This window comes from Colobus angolensis, unplaced genomic scaffold (assembly GCF_000951035.1).
Source record: "Colobus angolensis palliatus isolate OR3802 unplaced genomic scaffold, Cang.pa_1.0 Scaffold229, whole genome shotgun sequence".
NCBI classification, from domain to species: Eukaryota; Metazoa; Chordata; class Mammalia; order Primates; family Cercopithecidae; genus Colobus; species Colobus angolensis.
In genome coordinates this window covers 948743-972937 of record NW_012115477.1, presented here as the reverse complement: position 1 = coordinate 972937, position 24195 = coordinate 948743, and the positions used below count along the sequence as shown (strand labels likewise).

At 33.2% G+C, this 24195-nt stretch overlaps 1 protein-coding gene across 2 annotated transcripts in view; it reads right to left on the bottom strand.

The window, feature by feature from the left end:
- Positions 1–24195, bottom strand: part of HDAC9 (histone deacetylase 9) — a 921220-nt gene that overhangs the window by 637411 nt on the left and 259614 nt on the right. The window lies entirely within an intron of this gene.

Genomic DNA, 24195 nt, shown 5'->3' with positions numbered 1-24195 from the left:
TAAAATGACTTTCAGGTATATACCTTAACGCTAGCTAATTTACCTTTCCGACCCTTATTTGTTGGCTTCTTCTGTACGTAAGACTAATAATAAATAATTAAATGAAAAGAACAACAATCAGAAAACACACCAGGATGTTTATGTCTTACAATTTTAAAAATTCTTACAGATTTTAAATCCTGCATCCCTAGTTATTCATACATTGAGGAGGACTCTACATTTATCTTTTGGCATAGCCTGATTCTTCCGATGCGATCTGATAAACTTGTAAGAGTCAGGAATTCTTATGACAATCTCCTGGTCTTCAACCGCCACCCCCCCAAACCCACTCCATGTGCAAATACTGGTTTTATTCATCACTGACTATTGTCTTTACCTAAAAATCAAGCTCTCTAAAGGAAAAAGGTTGTGAAAGTTTCAACTGAAAGTACTCCTACATTCCCCTGTAGAGACAGCCAAAATATCTTTCGAGAACATTAAATAGCCAGAGGTGAAAGGGAGCAGCTAACAGGAAAGAAGGGAGGATTCATTTGCAGGAGTCACTATAGGAAGGTCCTCCACTGTGAGGTCATCAGGATGAACTAAAATTGGAGGGTTCATCTGAAACAACTGGGCATTCCTGATGCTTGGGAGTTACATGTTTGTTGTTCTTTCAAATAAAAAAAAAACCTATGTGCTGCCCTCTAGAGGCTACAAAAATAATGCATCCATCTATTAAAAACAAAGGAAAAAGTACAGGCAGGCAGAATTTGTCTTTGCCAAATGTATGACCTAACTTATTACATTTAGTGTCATACTTCAAATTAGAGAAGTACATTAATATCATAGGTGGGAAATTCTGAAATTGATGCAAATAATGATTTTGTCTGAAGACACAATTCTGGATCTTCTTCCTTTTTTTAGTTTTTATACATGCATTTTTAAAAATGACTTTGCTAAGGCATATTTATATACCATAAATTTGGTCATTTAAATGGTAGAATTCAATGATTTTAAAGTTCATTTAAACCAGGCTGTACAATTATCACTACAATCCAATTTTGGAACATTTCAGTCGCCTGCAGTAACATCCCTCTGGCCAGTTTATGGCTGATACCCACCCATTCCTGCCCCAGCCCTTGGAAACCCAGAGTCTACTTTGTTTCTCTATAGATAGGCCTGTTTTGTTTTTAAAATAGAAACATTTAGAATTAAACACTCCATAACATGACAATGTAATTCCTCCTTGTTGTAGTGCTTTTCCTTCAAAATGTCCTGCCTTGATCAGTGTCATGAAATGGGGGTTAAATCCCTCACCAAACAAAACTCTGGGTAAAAGTATCTGTAAATGCCTAATTCTCAATGTCTCACACTCTGTATATTTAACCTTCCACAGATTTGAAGGTGATGTTAAATTTGTCTCTAATGTCTTTGAAAATTCACTCTGGGTATACTTTTAGCATGCAGTCCCACAGTCCTTTTCAAAATAAGCTTTCACATCCCAAAGTTTTATAAACGATTCATGGTTTAAGTATCTGCCTTCATTAATTATGAGCAACCCGTTTTAATGGAATTTTTAATCCTAAATTATTCACTTCTTTAATAATGAACTTTTAAAAAGTCTCCATTTTGAATATCTGAAGAACATGTTAGTTCTGGTAGTATAAAGAGCCTAGGTTGAAAATGAAGATTCCCAAGAACTCAGACTCTTGGAAGGTTAAGCCCAGAGGCTCTAAACCATCTTTTGTGGTAAAAATCCAGCTCTTGAATTTTCTGTGTAACCCTGAGAAGGATACTTAATTTCTCTGTATATTGGTTTCCTCATGGACAGCTGGAGATAATAAGAGTCTTTATTTCATGTGTAAAAATGGTGAGAAGTGTACTTGGAGCATAGCCCTTGGTGACTGTCTGCAACCAATATTATCTTAAAGTTATTTTACCAAGGATAATTATCATCACTTCTATTTGAGAATAAAGACTGGATTTGTAACTGGTGGTAGAAAAAATGACTGACAATAAGCAGACTGAGGATCTGTAATTATTAAGTTATCATTCCTTGTATCACATCCTCTATGGCTCTTCAAGACCAGCTGTGGTTTCAGTTCATTTCCAAGCCTAAGGAACAAACCAGGAAGAATGCAAACACTGGTTTCAGAGATAACAAGTCACATCAGAGCTTACATGCCCCGATGTGTTGACCGCCTAAAGCTTTTTGTATTACCTGTTTTAGATCCTTCTGAAGGGCATTTCCCTCACCGCATCTAACTGATAAATTGCCTTTTTCCCAGAGGTCAGGTTTTGGGATCAATGCAAAGGGAAAGTGGAGTAAATTTGCACCTGGATAACTAAAATAAAACAAATTAAACAAAAGAAGAAAGCAAAGATAGGTATTAATGGTCTGATTTTTAAGTTCCTTTTTCTCCTAAGCAATTGATGCTTTAATTCTTAGGAACAGCACATATCTTTGTGAATCAAAACCAGTAGAGAATCAAACCACTCTAATTAATATAACAAGGCCTGCTGACTCACCTCCACTAAACACAGCTTCTAAAAGCCTAAATCTGCACATTAGTTGCGATTAATGCTTCTCTCCTCTTTCAAGCACCGTAGAGCAGAGCTTTATAAACAGCAAAGTGCGTTAATTCAAACAAAATATAAGAAACCAATTTTTTCAAGGTGGTAAAGCTCGGCCTGCATATTTTCATTATTGCATAATAGTTACCTTTAGCCCATAAACTACAAGGTCATAGTAAGGTCACAATGAAGTGGCAAATGTAATAAATGGGAAGAAAAGTAACTAGAGACCATATTTAGGGTGACTTTTTTCCCTAGCTAGGTAAATAAATGTTCTTTCAGTATACTTCACTCAGTAGGGATGATTTAAAATGGGTTTTCTATTTGAATCATTCATCCACACCCTATATGATGATAAAATTTCTTTTAAATTTTCTTTTTAGTGCTTTTTTTTCACCTTAAAACATATGACCCAGAATTTGCTAAGTCTCAAATGGTTTGATTTAACTTAAAGGGTAAAGCCACCCTTAGCTTAGAATGTGCATACACTAACATTCAAAATAAAAAAAGGTGAAACAGGTCACATTGTTCAGATTGTGAAGATAATATTAAAATAAACAAAGAAGAACAAAATGAAAAGAATAAGTCCATGCTCTTTGTGTTTCTATAAAACCTATCCCTTACACCAGGTGGTGGTAATCTAAGACCAGGAGTTCATAATTTTAAAAAGTTGTGTACCTGCTACTTCACTATAAAACACAAAGGTGCAAAGTCTGTTTAGGCAGAAAATAGCTCGAGATCTTTCAGATCCAAATGTGTAGGTCAATGTGGTAACATAGGCCAGGCATTCTTCTGTGTTTTTCATTTATATGCTGTTGATACCCAAGATACAGCAAATAATGTCATCAATTTCCTTCAATTACCTCATAAAGGATTCATTTGCACTCAGGGAATAAAAAGGTTGCGACAGTAGCTTTAGGATCACTCAGCAGCAAGAATCGGTATTAATAGCTATCCTCAGAGGCACAGAGGGAGGGAAGAAAGTCATTTACTTAACATTCTTTAATTCTTTGTGGTATAACAAGACTATGTCATGATTTAGAGCTAAAAAGCACAGTTGTTTTGCTCACGAGAAAAGTCTTTCATAACCTACACATTTTTTGTGACACATGGAGTTATGAGATCTTAGGCTACCTTTAAATATGGTATCCCCCTGCTGAAAGCTCTCAAACAGCTTGCAGAGGAAAAAAAAAATTCCCAATATTACTTTACTCCTGAGACATCAAATATCCCATGTCTTACTTTGTAAAGAAGTTTCTTTGTACAACAGTTAGATAGTGCTGAAGAAAATAACTTTTGTATGCCTGTATCATAACACAGGGTCATGTATAGCTAATTAAGCATTCTTCCTTAGGTTTGATTACATAAAGAGTTGGTTTTGTAATATAATAGCACATGAAGGTCAGTATGGTTATGAGAGAAACCTTAGATGCTATGACAAATCCAATAAATATCAGGGTATTTGTCCATAAAAGTAAAGCATTTCTCAAAATATTTTGCTGATTTGTTAAGGTACCGGAAGATATTTTGCTAGCTGCCGAGCTGACCTTCTGCAACACCCTATATGGTGAGGCTGTTAAAAGTTTTTCTTAGAAGATACAGATTTGTATTTTAGAGTAAAACAAGGATCATGAAGTTGAGGTTCACAAGTTTCTGAACCAAAGAGGGGAAAAGGGGGGCGGGGAACCAAATATCAGCTGGCTCCTTATTTGCACACCGAGATTCACTAACTCTATATGATAAGTCCTGTTTCCCATCATTTTCCCTGAATCTAGCACGCTAACCATCATAATGAAAAAGAGTTTATTTTCACCTTTACGTTCCCTCTGAGTATTTAAAATGGGGAATGACTCACATCTCACAAGGCCAAGAATCTTTGAAATGAACTTCTGGAAAATTTAAAGGTACCTGAAGCTCCCGCAACAAATATAAGGCTGCACTGCCCTCCAGAGGTGGCTCCCTGGCAAATACTTTTAATCAATTAATGATATGAGGACCAAGTAACTGTGTCGCAGTAATCCTCATTGCAATTTTAGTCCTTCCATCTCAAATAGTTCTCAAAATATAGGACTAAAAAGCAGTGGCAACCTACTGTTTCCCTCTAAGCAGAATATTACATTGTCTCAGCTCTTCTATCTTACTTCATTTTGTTTTGTTTTGTTTGAAAGTAATATTTGCTACCTCTTTGGCTAAATGTTAAATATTAATATTTTTGGTTGGAGGGCCTATTTATTCATGTACATTTTCCAGAAAAATCAGATTAAACAGACAGCCTAAGGAAACTTTAAGAAAGTTGAGGATCCTCAGAGATAACTTAAGGTCACACAAAGAACAGTTCTGAAACAGAATATTTTACTGTCTAATTATGTTGTCATCACTTCACTGAAGCTTGAAGGGTGCCCACAGCAATTGTGAGAAAAATATAAACTCATTTTGAAATTTTTTCTTCTTGAGCTTTTGTTCTCCATAGCTATGTGATCTAGTTCTGTTCTGTTCCACACACCCCTTCAAATAGCAGATAATCTTGTATACTGTCACTTTCCACATATTCATCATCAGTTCAAATATTTTGAGATTTAAGATGAGGCTAACAATTTCTTGATAATATTGTAATAACCTGTATGTGTGCCTGTATGAATGACTCAAAACACATCTTTTAAAAGTTCTTGACAAAATTAAACATTATCTACACAGCAAATATTCATGTAGGGCCTTGCAAGTGCTAATTCATTTAATAATCACAACAGTTATGCAATAGATACTTTTACTATCATTCACCTTTTTTACAGATAAGACAGATTTTGAGAGGTTAACACAATCATAGAGCTGGGACATGATAGAGCTGAGATTCAACTTCAAACAGTTTAGCTTCAGTGTCCTGGTTCTTAACTTCCTCACTTTGCCTGAAATGGTAATTTAATTATACAAATCCTCCCTCCCATTATAAAAAGGATTAATAAGATTTAAAATAAAGTTAATACTTTTAATATAGTTGTCTTTTTTTGTTTTGGGGGATTTTTGTTTTATTTTACAATTCAAAACACATAGGAAACTTAAAAAATATTAAAACCCTGGGAGATCAAAATGTCGGAAGACAGAATGAAATTGGAAAACAAGTTTTTTGTATGATTACTGCAAATATTTACCAAGTCATTAATCTGTAGAGGGAAAAATATTGAAGCAACATGGAAAAATGTTAACTATCTTACAATGATAAATAAAAATCATATAAGTAAGTCAGGCAATGATGTATTAAAGTAGTATTACATTTGATCTTGTAAATATCAAGCAACTATTTAGTGTTTTTGAAATAAATCATTGTGATTATGTTTATTGCAATAAAAAATAAAGCAGAAAAGATTATTTACAGCTGACTACTAAATTCATGAAGGAAAAAAGGAGTTAAGAAGAGACTTTGATTCAATCACAGAGGCTGTATCAGAGACCTACAGTCATTTAACTCAGGCAGGGTTATAAAATGTACTTCAGGTTGCACTTACAAAACAATGTTCGTGCACCAAGCACAGGTCGACCAGTTACCCAGCGGCTGGGTTCAGAAACTAGAAGGCCCCTGGGAAAATAGCTCAGTAACTACAAAGCAAGTGTGGTCAATGCCCAGTGTCGTTATGGGGATTAGACAGAGGTCACAGCTTCATGGCAGCACCTGCACAGCTATGACATAAGCTTATATTCAACATAAATCATATGCCCTCTGTTTTGAAAGCAAGTAATAAAAGAGTTGTTCCGTGTCTCTTGACCTTTATTTCTGGGAAACGTGGATTTTTCCCTTATAGTTATGGAATGTACTCACCATTCCCAGTGGGACAGACTTAGAAACCCCGTCATAGAACATATGTATAAATATCCACCTTCTCACTTCCAAAGTGATTTGCATCTTACACATCAGTAAAGTATTACTATTTTCTAAAGTAGCTTAAAATAAGGAGAGAAGGGAGAGTGAGAAGGGAGAGTGAGAAGGAAGAAAACACACAAAGAGGATACCCAAAAGAGGAAATTAAAATACTTGTATTGATGAAGACACATGATTGACCAACTAGTGATAAAGAGAAATTAGATGAGTATTGCCACTGACAGTTACTAAATGTTGTTTTGCACAAATGCCAGTAAACCTGGTATACAATTAGCTCCTGAATTCATTTTTTTGTGGAATCCAATTACTCAAAATTACTGCCTCCAAAAAGAAAAATTGCTTTTCAAAACTTGGCATTAACATTACTTGAGAGTCAATGAAATGATGTTTTCAGAACTTGAATTTTTAAAATAAATTCTAATTTATTAAAGGCTAATTACTTTTGAATCACTGAGTTATATACATGTACAATAATTCTGAATATCCACAAATACAACTTGAAATAAAGGCAAACTTCAAAGTAAAAGATAATAACAGGAGGGGAAAAAAAACTGGAAAACCTATTGAATTAGCATTACCATGCTTATATACTACTACTACTAGTATTGAATGATGGCCAGAACTGGCACAAAAGAAATATTCTGTCAGCAAGCAGAGGACCTCCTAATACTGAAGTAATACCTAATTCTCACATATGGTCCAGAGCCCTAATTTCCAAAGCAAAGAATAAGTGAAATATTCTAAGTATTAATACTGAATAGCCACTTCATTACTCGAGTAAGGGATCTTTCCAAAAACACTTTATTCTAAATATTCTATATAGAAAGATATACTTTTTCTGCATAGTGCTATTCCTGTTGGCATGAAAAGTAAAACATAACACCACATTTTTTTTTGTCAGGAACTTTGTTTAGAAAAATATACTTAACAAAGACAATATTAGGGTAACCACCAAGACATCACATATGAAGTTCTAATGCTGTGAAAATTATAAAATTACTAATATAAAGAATATCAGATATGTCCCCCAATTCAATGTTCAATACTCAAATATTTATGGAGTCCCTGCTATGTGCTAGGCAGAGGGATACAGCAGATAACATAAAGCTACTGTTCTCAGAGACTGACATTATACTGGGAGAAAGCAAAAGTAAAGAAAACTATATAAGATGTTAAGATGTTAACTGTTGATCACTGCTATAGAGAAAAAACAAGCCAGCAAGGAGGAAGGGTAATATCCGTGTGTGTGTGTGTGTGTGTGTCTGTAGATGCTCTCAAGTTTGGGAGGTCATCTGGAAAGCCATCTCTAATGAGGTCAGGGAGAGCTGCACAGCTTACCTAGGGCAAGACAGTTTCAAGCACAGGGACCAACAAATGCAAAGGTCCTAGAACATGAAAGACATACAGTGCAGTGCTCTGTAGGCCTTAGTAAGGACTCTGAATTTTACTTTGAGTGACAGGAAACCACTAGGAAGTCAATGAGAGAAATGCATGTTCTAATCTTGAGAAAACGACTGTATTAAAGTTATGGGAATAGCTTATAGTGGACAGAGTTTGGGCTTGAAGACAGATATACAGGGATTAAAATAATTTCTGTTCTTCAGTGTCATACCTATAAGAAGATGTCTCAATTACTGAGTTCTGTGTTCTGAGACTCAATTTAAATAGTCATAATACCTAAATTGCAGTACTACTGTGAAGATTAAATAATAAAAGCAGCATCCAGGACTGTGCCTGGATTACAGTAAGTGCTTAATAAATAGTAACTGTAATTTTAATAGTGTTATAAGAAGTTGAAATATGTGAGTTTAAGTAGGAAACACACCAATTTTAAAGGGGCTAAAGAGAAGGCAGAGGGAGAAAGTTTGTGTTAGGAGACTTTGGATCCTAAAAGTTTTTAAAAGATTCTTTACCTCTAAATACATCTCCAAAAGATGCCAGTAAGAACCATAGCTCAGAACAACAGATGTGTGACTGCATAAAGAAATCTTGGCATACAGTACAAATACTAATAGAAATAATTAAATTATGACCCCTACAGTGTAACAGATGACTAAAAACAGTGGTATTGTTCAGAAAAATTAAGCATTTCTTGGGGCATATCGAATGGAACCTTCCCAAAAATCTATGAGTAAGATATTAAGCTCATTTTTTAAATAAGAAACTGAGATTCAGAGAGGGTAAAGGACAAGTTCAAAAATCACACATGTAGTAAGTGTGCTCAAATCTGGTCCATAGTATAAATGCTCAATAAGTGTTGATAGGTGTTCCTAAATGAACATACAAATCTATACTCCACATCTTACCTCTTAATCACTGACATTGTCTCTACAATTAATTAAATCAGATAAATGTTTCCCAAATTCTCTTGATCATAAGAATTACCTGCGGTGCTTGTGCTTTTCATGTCCAACTGCAGGACCCAGAATCTTTTGTGGAGCAGCCTAGAAACTGATCTTTTAAACCAGCAATTCAAGAGATTCTAATGATGAGGGAATTTTGAGAAACAGTTGCTAGTTACTGCATGATCTGTCTTTCAACTCAAAAATTGGCTACCTACCTATTTTCTCTTTTTTTAAAAAAAGGTAAGAATCTGTGACTCTCAACCCTTTACCTATTTCAAAACCCAATACTTACCATCCACTTTGCAAAAACAGAGGGCACTGAAATACAGATTAAAAACATACTGCAGTCCAGGCGCAGTAGCTCACAACTGTTATCCCAGCACTTCGGGAGGCCCAGGAGGGCGGATCACCTGAGGTTAGGAGTTTGAGAACTCCATCTTTACTAAAAATACAAAAAATTAGCCGGGCATGGTGGCATACGCCTGTAGTCCAGCTACTCGAGAGCCTGAGGCAGGAGAATCATTTGAATCTGGCAGGCAGAGGTTACAGTGAGCCAAGATTGCACTCTAGCTTGGGCAACAGAGTGAGACTCTGTCTAAAAAATAAAATAAAATAAATAAAAACATGTTGCAGTGTATCAACTTGGTCTGAGATTCCTTTGTTTATTTTAACTGAATAGGAATAAACACAATTTACATGGGAGTTGTTTTTGTTAGTTTTGTTTTCCCACTCATTAGTGGTAGAAATCCAAGCAAATGTCTAAGTAAGGATGTTTTTGTATTAAAAATTTCTACATGGACTCATAATGAAAAATATCCTCCCCTAAGCCTCCCCAGGGAGTCATGATGGAGTTCTCAGAGTATCTAGAAACTTTACTTCATGTTTTATTTCTTGGCTGCACAACTAAGAGCGTTGCTAATGAAGTGCTCATTTTCCTTTACTTTCTGCTAAGAGTGGGAAAATTTATAATATACTTTAAAAATACACATAGCCGCATATTCTGGCAATTGTTGAGTGGTGTGTACTTTGCAGTGCTGGTAACTAGGATTGGAAAATGTTACATTAATATGGTAAATTTTATTTTTCACAAAGTTTTGTGTTCTAAAAATAGGTACTGTGAAATATTCCGTATGGTGCAGAAAACAAATAAGAACAATTTTCAAAATCCCCATCCCATGGTACAATACGAAGAAACTGATGCATAGATGTCTTATTTCCTTTGTGCCACCAGCCTTTCCTATGAATGCCACATCCATGAATTAGGAAAGACTGAACAGAACATTTTAGACCTAGAAAACAAAGTGGTGGATTGGCTATTCCACTTTCCTCAGATGAAAAAAACTGACCTGCACTCTCAGCCTCTAGTTCCCAACCTAACAATGGGAAATTTTCTCCTGTTGCTATGAGATTTCAGTGAAATATAACTGATGAGAATCATCAATAAACCATACCAGTGCCTATTGTAATTGTAGGAAGAAAAAATGTCTTTCGATCCCATTGACCATTATCTTATCAAAAAGCAAAAACATCTTAAAGATTTTCAGATGGAAAGGAGAAGATTCTGAGAGTATATTTACTAAAAACACTATTTCCTGGTCAGATAATTTTTTTTCTTTTAATGACAACAAAGGAACAATGTAAAAACTGCAACTTTTCTCTTCAACCTAAGGCAAATGATTTCTAGAAAATATTCACATACATCTTTTAATTCAACATAAATAAAAGGAAAAAATACAAGTTGTGTTAATATAGGCTGTGGCATCTAACAAAAGCAAAACTATAAAAGTTAAATAGCATGTGACAATTTTTGAGAATTAAATTCTCTCATAAAAATAGTCATAAAGATATAATGACTATGAGTGGCCCTTGTTTCAAAGCATTGTCAAGTTAACTGTACTTTGAAATCTAGTTCAATTTATCTGCAACATCAAGCCATCAATTTCAAAGGTTTTATAATTCATAGGACATTTTTAAAATAGAAACATTTTGAGTTTTTTTGTAGCACAATTACTGCTATCCTAGGAGGGAGAAAGAAACTTTCTTCATTATGGGCCATAACATAACTTTTCTTTAGCAAAATGATTTGTAATTAAACCAATTACATTTAGCATTCAAAAATTCAGAATGTTGTTTCTATATTTTCTAAATTAGCATTGGTCTACTTTAGTTTCTCTAGAAAAAATTGAGAAAAATGAGTTCCTGAAAACTTAAAATATCTACCTTTAAACTCATGTCGTTTCTGCTGTATTTGGAATATAAATGTACTATACATGAGACTCCTTGAAGAGAAACAGACAGAAACAGGAGTCCTTGGAAAAGAGTCAACTCTAATGCATGCCAGAGGCCAGCAGGGGGAGTAAAATCCCAAAAATACAGGTAAAAGGGAAAAAAATGCTGAATGAAGGTATAAGCAGCACCAACCTGTAAAGAAAAGAGAATCAGTCACCCAGTCAAATAAAAGGTGAAAATCAGATTCTTCAGGGCCTTGGCCCAAGAAGATAAAATGAATTCTCATCCACCTGTGAGAAACAAATGCCCCTCTTTCTATGTATGTTCCAGGGAGTATAATAAGCTAAAAGGGCAAAAAAATTGTCCTTGAAATTTTGTGTTTTTGTTTTGTTTTGTTTTGGTCTTCTGTTGAGTAATAAAGGGAACAAAGTGTCCTATGAGAACACAATCATGTACTTTCACTAAACAACAATTCTTTAAATGAACAAGATTTGAATCCCACTGTGTGGCTGGCTAGGAGAATTATGATTCCTGATGTCAATAACCTCTTAATCAGATATTTGTTCTAGTATATGAGAGGAAATAATGCTTAGTATGATCTGTATGGATTAAAACTTTAGAAGCACAAAGGAGGGAGAAATTTCTGAAAGCAATGAAGAACTAAGGAAAATTTTAGGCTAAAATATATTCTACATTCTAATGTTTCGTTTTAAGTCATTTCGTACACAAGGACACAGCATTATCTAGAAAGAAAGAAAATTGTGGGCTTTGGAAACACAATATCCCTTTCAGGTCATAGAATTACCAATGCATCTGATTAAATTATTACCTGTCATACCTCTCAAGACACTTACTACCATCTGACAGGTGTTTGCTCACCTATTATTTCACTCATTACATAAGGGAAGGGCTATAAACTTCATTTTCTCTTATTTCCATTAAGATGTGAGGCTGTGAGCTTTTATTAGAGAGCCCAAGATCATCCAAATCCTGATTATGCGAGCTCTCTGTGGAATGACCTGACTGATTACTTTTTAATAGATTTGTTCATTAAAGACCTTAGCTCCTTACGGATTTTACTTATCAATCCTTAGAATTTGGTGAAAGAATTTTTTTCAGTGTTAAAAAGAGAAAGTTTTGCTAGAAAATCTTCAACTGTGCAGTTAACACTGAATTTGATAAACAGTACATTCCCAGTAACAGCCACCAAAATTCCAAGTTAAATCTGTGCCCTTGGAATAACGCCAAAATGCCACAGCATATTTGCACTTTGAACAAATTGCAAATTTTTAACTCCTATTTTTTTCTGCCAAAACAAAGGCTGAAAATATGTGGATTCTATCTTCCCTGAAAACTTTACAATGGTAATTTTGGATGCAAAGAAAAACGATTTTAAGACCAAGAGAATGGTAGATTAATTTGATTTACTATTTCAGTACAAATATTACCTGAACAATTTCAGGAAGCCATTTGTGAACCTGAGTACTATGAAACAGTCACTATCATAATCTATATTTGAAATCAGACAGTATTATTAGAATTCTTTCTTTGCTACTTGGCCAATATTCTTAACCATTCAATCTCAGTTTCCTTATCTGTGAAATGAGGATAATAATACCTTATAAGCTTGTTGGAAGAAGTCATGGAAATAGTATCTGTAAAGTGCTTGATCTAGTTCCTACCACATAGTACATAATCAACAAATAATATCTCTATTATGATATCTTATTAGACATTTTCATCTACTGGGTTCAAGACACTAGTCATAGCATTTGCAAAACAAAAATAATTTTTGAAAAGGCTTTTACTTATAATCTAAAATACCCTAATTTTGCACATTACATGTGCTAAGAAACTAAATATTTTCTGTCAAGTATTCCACTCCCCCAAGAAAATTACTCATTAAGACCCTAAAAGGTGATATTTCTATTGAATTGCTCAACACAGAAGAAATTGTAGAGAAGGCAGATATGACTTGGTCCTGACCCATTACAGATGGGTTATTGGAAAAATAAGGGCTTACTGAACTATTTATGAACTACACTAGACTAGACTAGGATATGTATTACTTTAGTGGGTATCCTAAAGTAAATATCATCTATGCTTACTTTTTGATAAAACAATACAATGATTCTTTTTGTTAGAAGTAAATACATACATAAAGGTGAATTTACTAAGAAAATAATTTTTTCTTGAGAAAATGCAGCTCAGAACCAATAAAATCTATGCTAAAATGGTTGTTCTTTTTAGTGAATCCAAGAAAAGTAGAGAAGGCAAAAGAGCTCTCTAGTTAGAACCAAGGTAGAAATTTATTTCTATGTTTTACATTTTGCTATTTTAAAAATGTACATTAAGTACAGTATTCTTTGATATAAAAACATGCTTGAATTTCTGTTTTAATTTCGAGTTACAAAAATTGCTCCTTCTTTCCTTTCTCAATATTCTGTAGAGACACAGCAGAGCTGAACACATCATACACCAGACAACATTTTCTGTAGATAATCTGAATTCTGTGACAATTTGGAATATACCTAATACTATTTCCATTAAACTCTGTCAAATATGTTATAACTGTGTTAAGAATTTATATACCATAAATTTCCTTGGACATTTTAAATAGCAAGTTACTAATTACCTTCCTTACCAAAAGTTCATAAGATATAAAGTATTTACTGTTAAGTAACTTCTACATTTCACCTTAGGGAACGGTGACATGTCTTCCAGTGGGTAGCTTTAGTGACCTATGCCTAAAAAAACCTGATGAGTAAGATACCATAGAGGTATATTAAAATCCCATGCTCCCGAGTCTGTTTGGTTTAACAGCCCAACTTTTACTAAGAAAAATGGAATTAAATGTGTGTCTTCCTTGACAGGAGATTTTATACAGGAGGGCACAGTGAGGATTCCAGTCATAAATAAATGTCTTGGCGAATTGTTACTGGGAATCTTTTGTCTGGATAGGGAACTTCACTCTCAGAGGAAAATTTTGAGCACCATGTAAGTGTCCTTAACAAAATTTCTCCCTAGAAATTTTACCCAACTAACTATATTCATAGTTACCACTTGTCTTTCAAGATGTATGATTCTTCTCTCTCATTCAGTAGATCCACTTCATTCTTTGCTTGCACATAACGTAAATATTCAGCTTGTTTAACAGAAATAGAAATTGAATTTAATAAGGTGGACAGACAGCATTTACAAATGACTGTTTCATGTGATTTGTAATATTAAAATAATGATAATAAAATAAGTAATTTATTGGGTGCTTGCTATGTGTCTATTCAGTTCTTTATATTGTTATGTCAGTAAAGTTTCTCAACCACTCTGAAAGTAGGCACAACTATAATTCTAATTTTTTAGATGAGGGAATTAAGGCAGAGAGGTGAAGTAATTAGCCTTCTTAGTAAAAAGCGAAAAAGTAAGCATTTAAAACATTTTTCTTGTAATATAAAAATTACTATAAGTCAGAAACTGCATTTCCTGTCAAGATGGCATAATGGAACAGATTTACTATCCCACCTGAAACAATTAAAAGTGGACAAACTATTTGAAGCAAACATTTTAAGACACTGGCCGTGAGGTAACAAAGGACAGTAATCCCTGTGAGATGTGAAATTTTCAAGGTGAGACCAAATATTGTTCCAGTTTAATGCATTGAAAGATTTTCCAGTGATGAGGCAGTGAGCAGAAACCCAAGAAGTCAGGAAACTCATGGAGTGGAAGAAACAGAGCTGAAAGTCTGACAACACTGAAGTGTTCACAGCAGGAAGTACCAGAGAGGAGAGAGAAGCACCAAGCAACAGAGAGAATTCCAGTCCTATACAGAAGTTCTTCCCTTGAAAAATCAACAGGGTACTAAGTTGTATGTGTGTAAGGAAACTAAATGAGGCTAGGGAAAGAATAAGCCTCAAGAATTAGAGGTAATACTTCCTGATGATCATTTCCTAGAAATGAGAGGAAAGCCTCTTTGATCATGGGACACTGAATACAGTAAACTGAAGAGGCTTCCCTCAGTAGTGAGAAATAATAGCCCTAGACAGCATTACTCTAGTCATGCCTAACAGGAACCAAAAGGATAAAACTGTTTTCAAATAACTGTCCTTAGATAAAGCTGAAGAATATTTATAGAAGTACAAAAAATTTTTCAAGACCCAAGAAAGTAAAATTTGCATTATTTCACATATAATAAAAAATCACCAGTATGCGAATTAGCAGGAAAATAAAACCCCAAATAAGGAAAAGTTAATCAATCAAAATAGGCCAAAAGCTGATAGAGATCTAAAACTAATTGAAGAGAAAATAGAAAAAAAACACATTGAAACAGTTGTATAACTGTATCCCCTATGCCCAAAAAACTAAGTAGTGAGATAAAAGACATTAGAAAGAACAAAATAGAAGTTCTAGAGATGAAACTATAACCTGCCAGGTAAAAAATACTTTGGATGAGACTAACAGCCAATTAGATATTGCAGGAAAAAAAGATTAGCATACCTGAAGATACAGCAACAGAAACTACCAATATAAAACACTCAGAAAAAAGATAATTAAATTTTTTAAAAAAGAAGACAGAATTGTCAGTATGTGGAAGCATTTTAAGTGATTTAAAATACATATATTTGAAGCCCCCAAAGAGTAGAAGATAATTTGAAGAAATACTGGCAAAAAACTTTTCAAATTTTGATGGAAAATATAAATCCACAGAACCAAAAAGCTCAGCAACCACCAGGCACGTGTGCACATGCACACACACAAACACACACACATACACACACATATACACACACACGAAGAAAACTACTTCAAGACACATTATCATCAAATTTCTCCAAAAGAGTCATGGAGGTAGGAGAAAATCTTAAAAGTAGTCAGATGGGGGGAAACACACACTTTAAGTACAAAAGAACAAAGATAAGGATGGCAGATATTTTACGTCAGAAACATTGTAACCAAGAAGATAGCGGAGCCAACATTTTCAAAACACTAAAAGAAAAAAAAGTCAGCTTGAAATTCTACACCCAGCCAAAGTATCTTACAGAAAATGGAACAGACTTTTTCAAACATACAAAAACTGAAAGAATTCATCACCAGTAGACTTGTACTTCAACAAATGTTTAAGGAAGTCCTTCAGGCAGAAGGAAACTGATGCCAAATGGGAAAATTGATTTATACAAAGAATAAAAGACACAGGAGAAGGTAACCATATGAAAAAACATAAACATTTTTAATTATTTAAATATCTAAAGATACTTGAATGTTTAAACAAAACTCATAAAAATTCAGCATGGGATTTATAACTAAAATAAAAGTAAAATCTATGACAATGACAGCACAATAGGAGAGAGAAATGGAAACACACTTCTGGTAAAATTCCCATGATATACATGAAGTGTTATAATATCACTTGAAGATAAATTATAATTTAAGGATGTATACTATAAATCCTAAAGTAACAACGAAAATAACAAAGAGTTGTAGATGATAAGCCAATAAAAGAAGATACAATGGAATCATTTTCAAAATAATCAACCCATAAAAAGTTACAAAAGTAAAAAGGGAACAAAGAATGGACAGAACAAGTAGGAAATAAGTAGCAAAATAACAGATTTAAACCTAACCATATCAATAATCATAGTAAAGGTACATGGTCTAAACATTCCAATTTAAAGGTGGAGATTATCAGATTGGATTAAAAAAAACAGCACTCAATTATATGAAGCCTTCAAGGTACTCATTATAAATATAATGACTCAAATAGGTTAAAAGTGAAAGGAATGGAAAAGATATACTACGCTAACACTAATCAAAAGAAAAGTTTAAGACAAATAGTTTGCAAAGCAAAGAATATTACTGGAGATAAATATAATTTCATGATGGTAAAGGGGCCAATTTATCAAGAGGATATAGCAATCCTAAATGTTTATGCACCTAATAAAAGAGGTTTCAAACACATGAAGCAAAAATTAATAGAATGGCAAGGAAAAACAGACAAATCCACAATTATAGTAGGAAATCTCAATACTATTTTTCTCAATAACTGATAGAAAACATAGACAGAAAATCAGTAAGAATATGCAAGACTTAAATATCACTATGAACATACTTGACCTCATTAGCACTTGTAGAAAACTCAACAGCAAAATACACATTTTTTTCAAATGCATATTGAATATTTATCTATAAATGTGGTCTTATAGACCACATTGTGTGCAATTATTTACATCTCAATAAATTTAAAAGAATTAATGTCATAGAAGTTATATTTTTAATCCCCAGTAGAATAAATCAGAAATCACTTACAGAAAAATACATGGGAAAATCTTAAAATATGTGGTAAATAAATACACCATTTATAAATAATCTATTGCTCAAAGAATAAATTTAAAAAAGAGAAAATATTTTATTTTTATGTTTTAGTGTATAAATGTAAGCTGTACAATACAAAGTTTTGAACTACATATACACAATGAAGCTACTATGCAAATTATCATATCTATCACTTCACATAGTACATTCTTCAATTTTTAAAAAACATTTTAAACTGAATGAAAATGAAAACATAACATATCAAAATCTGTGGATTGCTGCTAAAACAGAACTTAGGGGAAATTTTATAGCAGTAAGTGCCTATAGTAGAAAAGAAGAAAGATCTTAAGCCAATTGCTTCAGGTTCCACTTTAAGAAACTAGAAAAAGAGAAGCAAATGAAACCCAAAGCAAGCTGAAGAAAGGCAATAATGAAGATAAGAGTGGAAATCAGTAAAATAGAAAGCAGAAAAACAATAGAGCAAATCAATGAAATCAAAAGCTGATTATTTTAGAAGATCCAGAATACTGACAAACTTGTAGCCAAATTGATCATGGAGAAAAAAAAGACAAGATACTAATTACCAATATTAGGAATGGAAATCATGACATCACTACAGATTCTACATATACTCAAAGCATAATGAGAGAATATCACCAACAATTTTATGCCTACACATTTGAAAACTTACATGAAATGAACAAATTCCTTGGAAAACATAAACTACCAAATTCAAGAAGAAACAGGTAGCATGAATAGCATTATATTTATTAAAGAATTTGGTTTCATAATTTAAAATCCTTCCACAAGAATAGCTCTAGGCCCAGATGGAGTTAACTGTTGAATTCTACCAAGGATTAAAAAATAGTAATAATGTCAATTCTCTGTAAACTTCCATAAAAATTAAAGACTAAGGACTCTTTCTCAATTTATTATATGGGATCAGAATTACAAGAAAAGAAAATTATAGATCAATATTATTTAAATAGAATACAATACTATACGAAAAGTATTATATACCTTGACCAACTAGGATTTATCCCAATTATGCAAGATTGATTTATCATCTGAAAATCAATAAATAACAGATGCCATATTAATAGAATAAATAACAAAAACCATGTGACATTTCAATAGAAGTAGGAAATACTAAATACATTCTTGATGACATGAAAATAGGTGCAAACTTTTTGTTTATGTCAAAGTAAGTGATATTCATTCAGTAACATTGCCAAATATTTATTAAGTACCTGCTATGTACCTTGAGCCTAATCCTTGGATCTAAGAAAACATTAAGGAAAAAGAGACAAAAACCTGTGCCTCAATAGAGATTTGTATTGTTGTTGTCATTATCACTGCAACATCGTTGTCATTTCTCTTCCTCTGTTCAGATATTTCTTTGAACAGCAATGGCACTTTATCACCCACTGCAACATTGCCAACATGGTGAGTTGTTACCACATACTCAATTGATTTATACATAACTTACCTTGTATAATCACAACCTGTGCACATTGTATTTCTACTTCTTAAATGTGAATTATTTTAAATACAATAATTTTCTTTGTCCATTCCTGTTTATCAGGAAAAAGTTACTTAACCCTGTTGCAGGTTTAAATAACAAAACAATAGTGAAAAACAGTAATGCCTTAAAGTTGCACAGTGCTCTATACTTTCCAAAGCATTTTCACATTGATTATCTCATTATCTTATTTTTAAAACTATTTGAACTCACCAAAGAAGGATAATGTTATGTTTATTTTATAGATAAGAAAACTGAGGTCCAAAGAAGTGAAGCAATTTATCCATCATTCACAGCTATTTAATTTTTACAGAAAAATAGATGTTATTTATCCACCTTCTTCAATTTTCAGGAAGATAGCCAATTTTAAAAATATGCATCATCTTTTTTGAATGTAGTGGCACATGGCCAATCATTTCCTAAGTGGGCTCCTACAAATATATTCAATAATGAAACCTTTTTAATATGGCTACTAATATTTCTCCTCTGGTAATGAAGTCCATTACAGAACATATACACACTGCAAGTCTTACACTGTTACCAGATGATCAGGCTGGCCAGAATGAGCAAGTCCACTTGTAAGGAAGATTAGATCAGGGAACTAAGAATGCACATTATTATAACATTAGAATCCAAATGTAAAAATATTCATTACATGTCTACAAAGTTACTCTGTAAAAATAAATCCCACTTACTGAGGGATGTTTTCAAAGTGTTATACAGGAATATTAAAAAATAAGCTGCTTTTTAGACCTATGTCATGAAACCATGTAGTTGATTTAGCTGGAAAAATAATCATCTTACTCAAATTATTGAACGGAGGCTAACTCAAAGTGCTAAAGCATATTTTGGAAATGCTTTATCCAGTTTCAGTAGAACTGCTGCTGCACAGCTGACAGGAAGAAATGAAGAAAGGTTTTCCTCTGCTATAAATAAAATACAGAAGTGTAAGAAGGGGGAGCATTTGAAAGTTGGTCGATTTGCTGTTCCTCTTTTAAAAGTCACTAAATTAATGTGAAAATAATTAATATAGTAAATTGTTCATGGATTTCTCCAAATGACTACAAATCTTTGAAAAATAATCTTACTCTATCACTATTTCTGAAATACATTAAATATAAAATAATTCAATTGAAGAAAATCTAACAAAAGCATTAAAAATTATGTTTCTAGGCACATGCAGAGCTCATTTTACTTTAATTATACAGTTCTTTAAATTGGTAATTATAAAATATACCCTGACAAAATTAGTTTTAGTTACAAACTTAGGCATGTAAATTTCACATAGCCACCATTTTTTTCTGACACACTGTCAGAATGTCACAGTTTTAAATAATGACAGTACATGGTATGACACCACTACTTTTTAAAGAAATACATCCACAAGAACTTAACGTTCAATTGGCTTCCTCAAAAGAATATAGACAAGGAATAAATCATGACAATAGCTTTGTCATCTTATAAAACATGAAATTAGCATAATGAAATATTATAATAAATACCCTGAACTTGGAGAGTGACTTTTTGAAATATTTAGCATGAGATTAAACTAGCAATAATAATTAAATCTCACCCAAATGGCTAGGATTGCAGCCAAATTTCTATCAGATTTATTCTTTAAAATATAGAGACAATTTTACATATATTCATAGTGAAAAGTACATATGTTAAAATGAAGATGTTATTTACATCAGAGAGGACAGTATAAATCAACAGTCTTCTCATTACAGAATTCATTCCACAGAGCCTTGTTTGCTTAACTGTACTTATGTATGTGGGACTGCATTTGGGTCAGTGGTTGAATGTGAAAACACGGGACATAAAGAGAGAGGTTAGGATATAGCACATGGATAACCAGATCTAGGCAAAATCTCAAGAAGGATTTAAAAACTAGGCTAAGCCAAAATGCTTATAATAATAACAACAACATTAACAATAACAACTATTTGACCTGATACAAGATATGCTATGTGCTGTTATTTCCATCTTGTAAATGGAAAAACTGAGGCACAAAAGGTTAAAATACTTGTCCAAGACCCGATATCTAGCAAGCATTTGAGTGAAAATTTGATCTCAGCCATTCTGACTAGAGAAGGTAAATTCTTACTTTTCTTAAGAGAAAATGTAAAAGCATTGCTCTAATCTAAATGTTTTATATCATTTACATCATCAATGTTACATCACAAACAATAAAATAAAAAGACGAACTACAAAATGTCTGTATGACTGAAGCACTTCTTGAAATGTACTAGTTCATATCTTACACTTGCCCTTATTTATGGATTGCCCTTCCAAACAAAATCACTTCCCTACCATTGCATCAGCCATGATCCCTTCTTCACTCATCATTTCTGCTAACAGCCAGCGAAGGTGATGGTTTGGTATCATCCCAGGTACAGCAGGGCTAATAATCCTGCCTTTTTCTTTACTTCCTTCTGTGAGAAAGAGATTCTAAGCATTCTTAGAAGGATAAACAATAGCTCAGCATTTACCTCCACCCTTTATGTGAGAATAAATCTACTTTCCCCATTAATCTTTTCAAAGTCATTAGAGATGTCTAAAATTAGAGTTATCTAATTCTTGCCCTTTTACTCTCCCAGGCTCCAATAGACTCTTGGAAGTTAAAGCAATGAAAAACAAGCTAATAGCCTTCCCAGCACTAGACTAAGATAAGAAGAAAATCCATGAATATCAAGACCATTGTGGGCCTGATGAAACCTTGGAACATGGCAATGAGTAATCAAAAAGGAACCATGAGATGAGATCTCTGGGTCACAGTCCTACCTGCTGAAGAAGCCACAAGATTAGGACCTAAGATTGTTGGTGGCATAAAGATCAGTATTTTTTTTTACCTCTCTGCATGTCTCCTTCTAGACATTGAGAGTGATATTGAGAAGCAAGCTATTTTGCTCTCTGAAACTCTAACGGGTCCAGACATTATAGGTGGGGATGAGGTTAAGGGCTGAGTACATAATGGTTGGTTGAAAATGTGTTACCCTCTTCATATATTCCGAAAATTTGCTAACATTCCTTCTTTACAATTATCTTTGTTCCTATTCTTTCTCCTATGCATTTATAATTTAAATCCTTATTGCTACTTCAATGGAGTTTCTGGAAATAATGAATATAAACATGTTTTTATTAATGCACTGGAAAAGTTATTTGATTTTTTAAATAGTGGCCATCACCAATAATCTTTATTATAAACCATACCCTGATTGTAACAAGAATGCCTCTGGCATTTGACACTAAATTATGAAATGGATTGAGATACAGTTTCTTACATAATAAGGATTATATTATTTCTAGTTTATTAATATTTTCCTTCAGGAATAGTTTTTATCCATCTCTAGTGGGATGTTTTCTCTTTTGATATAGTTCTGTGATTATTAATGAATTCCTGACTCTAAGTCATTCCTGATTCAGGTGAATTATTATTTTAAGATATTGCTAAATTTAATTTGCTACTTTATACTAACACTTTTGCCTATAAAGTCATAAAATTAATTGGTCTGTAGATTTTTTGTGATATGATGTTCTATCAGGTTTTAGATTCAAGAGTATGAGACCTTCAAAAACATTCATTGGAATTCTTTCCAGAAATTTCTATTCATTAATAAGAATTATCCCTTGAAAATTTGAAAATCTAACTGGTAAAAACATTTTGAGAAGTAACTCTCAAATGACATGTTTCCAGTTTTTCCCTTTTCAAAAGCTGCATTTTTCTACTCTGAAATTATAAGTAGTCATTGACTTTTTTCCTGCCACCAAGTTTCACAGTGTGTTAGCTTATATTTTCTATTTTTATTATAATTTATATTTCATTTAAACTTCTTTCCTTATTTTTTTAAAAATAATTGTACTTAACATTTTTAGCTATATTTTCAGACATTTGTAATTATTATTTTTAAGAACTAGCTCTTGCATATATAAATTCCACTTCTTACTGATTCTTAAACTTTATATTTTATCATACCTCATTTCCCTTAACATTGTTACATTATGTTTAAATTTTACATTTTAAAAATTCCTAACTGATTTGCTGGGGTTTTTTGTTGTTGTTTCATAGTGAAATTATTTAATACTAATATATTTGCCATGAGAACAGCTTTGGCTGCATCTCATAAGGTGCACTGTTTTGTTTATTCCCTTAATGGTGTTACTATTTTCTAAATAACCTATGATTGCAAGTTTTTTAAAAACACCTTTCATGGTGTATATCTGAGGTTTATATCATGATGATATGAGATATACAGAGAAAATGGCTATATAGTGAAGTAGATGAACATAGCTATCATCTCACATAGTTACACTTTTTTTTTGATAGAGTCTCGCTCTGCCACCCAGGCTGGAGTGCAGTGGCGCGATCTGCACTCTCTGCAAGCTCCACCCCACTGGTTCACACCATTCTCCTGCCTCAGCCTCCTGAATAGCTGGAACTACAGGAGCCTGCCACAACGCCCGACTAATTTTTTTTTTTGGTATTTTTAGTAGAGACAGGGTTTCTCAGTGTTCGCCAGGATGGTCTCAATGTCCTGACCTTGTGATCTGCCCACCTCGGCCTCCCAAACTGCTGAGATTACAGGTGTGAGCCACCGCGCCTGGCTCACACTATTTGTGTGTGACAAGAGCAGCTAAAATTTACTTAACAAAAATCCCTAATACTATACAATTTTATTAACTTTAATCCTCGTGTTGTACATGAGATGTCTTAATTAGTAATCCAACATATGTGCTATTTTGTATTCTTTGGCCTAAATCTCCCCATTTCCTCTCTTCAACCTCACCCCATCCAATGGTAAAGACTGTTTTAACATTCTCTATTTCTATCTCTATTTGAGCTCTTTTTAAAAATTGCCTCTGACTCAGTAGTTTTTAATGGCTTGTTTCTTCCAAATGGTTGTTTATTTTGTATTACTGTTTTTTCTTACTAATTTCTGCTTTATTACATTGCGACCAGAGAAGACAGTATACAAAGTATCTTTTGGCACATAAATAAATACCTAACAATATCAGCAACTATATTTGGCATGACATAAACATAAATTTTGGCATAAAATAAATTAAGGCTTTTCAGACTTGAGTAAATACTCTGAGAAGGGATCTTTGTGTAAATTTATTTCCTCATAGTAGAATATTACTGTCAAAGATTCCTGCACTTCTGAAATTAAGCCAGGTTTCTACTTCTCCAGTGTCATGACGTGTATGTTGATTTCTCAGCCCCTAACAAAACTATTAGCTCACAGTCTACTGAATATGAAAAAAGATAACATCCTTTATCTTCAACACCAAATTGAGCCAAATTGAGATGTAGTATTTTTCAACTATTTAAACAATCACCATCTTGAATTTCTGGAAAGTATTTTAGAAAT